Source organism: Myotis yumanensis, unplaced genomic scaffold (assembly GCF_028538775.1).
Source record: "Myotis yumanensis isolate MYYU_CA2020_CCGP unplaced genomic scaffold, mMyoYum1.0.hap1 SCAF_12, whole genome shotgun sequence".
Classification (NCBI taxonomy): domain Eukaryota; kingdom Metazoa; phylum Chordata; class Mammalia; order Chiroptera; family Vespertilionidae; genus Myotis; species Myotis yumanensis.
Window position 1 is genome coordinate 59,632,228 of NW_027223763.1, and position 3,251 is coordinate 59,635,478.

The 3,251-nt window shown below is 35.0% G+C and overlaps 1 non-coding gene across 1 annotated transcript; it reads left to right on the plus strand.

Annotated features, from left to right (window-relative positions):
• Positions 1 to 2,937: 2,937 nt before the first annotated feature.
• On the plus strand, positions 2,938 to 3,044 carry LOC139021379 (U6 spliceosomal RNA). Its single transcript, XR_011473484.1, has one exon. It is a non-coding gene; the product is annotated as a U6 spliceosomal RNA (small nuclear RNA).
• Positions 3,045 to 3,251: the final 207 nt, after the last annotated feature.

Below are 3,251 nucleotides of genomic sequence, written 5' to 3' on the forward strand. Positions count from 1 at the left end.
ATTTCCATTAGCTAGTGAATGAACAAACAAAATACAGTAGTGTATGGAATAGTATTCAGCAAAAATAATTGGAATTTTAATACATGCTACAATATGGATGAACCTCAAAAACTTTATGCTAAGAAGCAAAATTTTTTTAACTATATATTGTATGATTCCACTTACATGAAATATCTAAAGAAGGCAAATTGATAGAGACAGAAAGTAGAACAGTGACTGCCTAGGTCTCAGGGTGGGAGCAGAGACTGGTGACAAACAAAGACAAGAGAACTTTTTTAATTTTTTAATATATTTTTATTGATTTCAGACAGGAAGGGAGAGGGACAGAGAGATAGAAACATCAATGATGAGAGAGAATCAGTGATCGCCCCATACTGGGAATCCAGCCGGCAACCCAGGTATGTGCCCCTGACCAGCATTGAAGCTGGGACCCTTCAGTTCGCAGGCCAACGCTCTATCCACTGAGCCAAACCAGCGAGGGCAGGAACTTTTGGGGGTGGCAAAAATAATCTAAAACTGAGCTGTAGTAATGGAATATACATTTATATACATACATGGATTTTATAGTGTGCAAATTATGCTTCAATAAAACATTTTTTTAAATATATTTTATTGATTTTTTACAGAGAGAAAGGGAGAGAGATAGAGAGTTAGAAACATCGATGAGAGAGAAACATCGATCAGCTGCCTCCTGCACATCTCCCACTGGGGATGTGCCCGCAACCCAGGTACATGCCCCTGACCGGAATCGAAGCCGGGACCCCTCAGTCCGCAGGCCGACGCTCTATCCACTGAGCCAAACCGGTTTTGGCCAATAAAACATTTTTAAGTTAAAAAAATTCCTTGCAAATAGTACACCTCGGTATCATTATCAAAATATCATTTAGTTTTGAATAATTTAAGTCAAGATTTCTCTCATTTCCAAAAAAGGTGGTAGATTGAACACATGAATTTATCTCTCTCCAAAATTCCATTAAAATGAGAGTAATGGGATGAGAGTGTAAGGACAAAGACAGGATATGAGATAATAACATCAAATTTGGGGGAGCAGAAGAGCACAAGGAAGAATGCTATTCACTTAGCTGACAAAGAAAGCTGAATCCTGAGCCAGCCGTAGGAAAGCCAAAAAGAAGCATTATTTTTGCCACAGAACCTCCAGAATATTTATGAATTGGCAACAGCAGTGGCATAAAGATTGTTTGAAGGATTGTTTCAAACTGATTTTATGAGGCCAGCATCACCTTGATAACAAAGCCAGATAGGTACCCCCAAAAAGAAAAGAAAAAAGGAAATTAACAGATACAAAAGTCCATAATAAAATAGTTACAAACCAAATTTAACAACACATCAAAAAGATTATACACCACGACCAACTGCAATTTATCCCTAGAGTGCAATGTTGTTTTAATGTATTCAAATCAATGTGATTTACCACATTAACAGACTGAAAAATAAAAACCACAGGATCATCTCAATAGACACGGAAAAAAACATTTGACAAAGTTAATATCCACTCATGATAAAACTCTCAGCAAAATAGGTATAAAAGAAAATTTCCTCAAAACAATATAAGCCATTTATGAAAAACCACAGCTAACATCAATGGGGAAAAACTGAAAGCTTTTGCTCTAAGATCCAGTAGAATGAAAGGTTGCCCATTCTTGTCACTCCTATTCAACATAGTACTGGAAGTACTAGCAAAAGCAATGAGACAAAAAGAATAAAAAGCATCCAAATTAGAAAGGAAAAATAATCACTGTTTACAGATTACATGCTCCTATATGTAGAAAACTGTAAACCGCCCCCCTAAAATAACACTTAGAATTAAAAAACAAAATCAGTAGTATTTCAGGATACAAAAAAATCAACCTACAAAAATCAGTGTGCTTCTATGTGCCAACAACAAACTATCTGAAAAGGAACTCAAGAAAACAATCCCATTTACAATATTATAAAAAAGAATAAAATACTTAGGAATAAATTTCAGCAAGGAGGTGAAAGATCTGTACACTGAAAGCTATAAATCAATGATGAAAGAAACTGGAGACAAAACAAATGGATGGAAAGATATCCTATGTTCACGGATTGGAAGAATTAATATTGTCTAAATGTCCATATTACCCAAAACCATTTACCAATTAAATGCAATCCCTATCATAATGCTAATGACATTTTTCACAAAAATAGAAAAAAAAAAACCTCTGAAATCTGTATGGGACCTCAAAAGTCCCTGAATAGCCAAAGCAATCTTAAGAACAGAGTCGAAGGCATCACAGTTTCTTATCTCAAATTATACTGCAAAGCTATAGTAATCAAAAAAGTATGGTACTGGCATAAAAACAGACATATGGGACAGTATAGACAATCCAAAAATAAAACCAAGTGTATATGATCAACTAATTTTCAACAGAGGCCAAGAATACACAATGGAGAAAGAGTAGTCTCTTTAATAAATAATGTTGAGAAAACTGGACAGCCACCTGCAAAAGAATGAAATTGAACCGCTGTGTTACACTATACACAAAATCAACTCAAGAAGAATTAAAGACTTGAACATAAGACCTAAAACCATAGAACTTCTGGAAGAAAGCATAAGAAAAAAAGCTCCTCAATATTGGGAAATGTTTTCTGGATATGACACTAAAAGTACAAAATAAACAAGTGGGACTACATCAACTTAAAAAGCTTCTCACAGCACAGGAAACCATCAACAAAATTAAAAGGCAACCTATTGAATGCGAGAAAATATTTGCAAGTCATTTATGTGATAAGGATTAATATCCAAAATACATAACTCACTAGAAAAAATCAGATTAAAATATGGGCAGAGAAACTGAATAGACATTTTTACAATGGAGACACACAAATGGCCAACAGATACATGAAAAGATGTTCAACATCACTATCAGGGAAAGGCAAATCAAAACTACAATGATAGTGCTCACTTCAGCAGCACATATACTAAAATTAGAATAACACAGAGAAGATTAGCATGGCTCCTGCAGAAGGATGACATGCAAATTCATGAAGCGTTCCATATTTATAGAAAAAAAAAAAACTACAATGATATATCACCTGTTAGAATGCCTATCACCAAAAAGACAAGAGAAAACGTGTTGGTGAGGATGTGGATAAAAGCTAATCCTTGTGCACTGTTGGTAGGAATGTAAACCAGTGCAGCCTCTGTGATAAACAATATGGTGTTTCCTTAAAAAATTAAAAATATAGTGCAGTGAAGGTCTGGGGGTGAA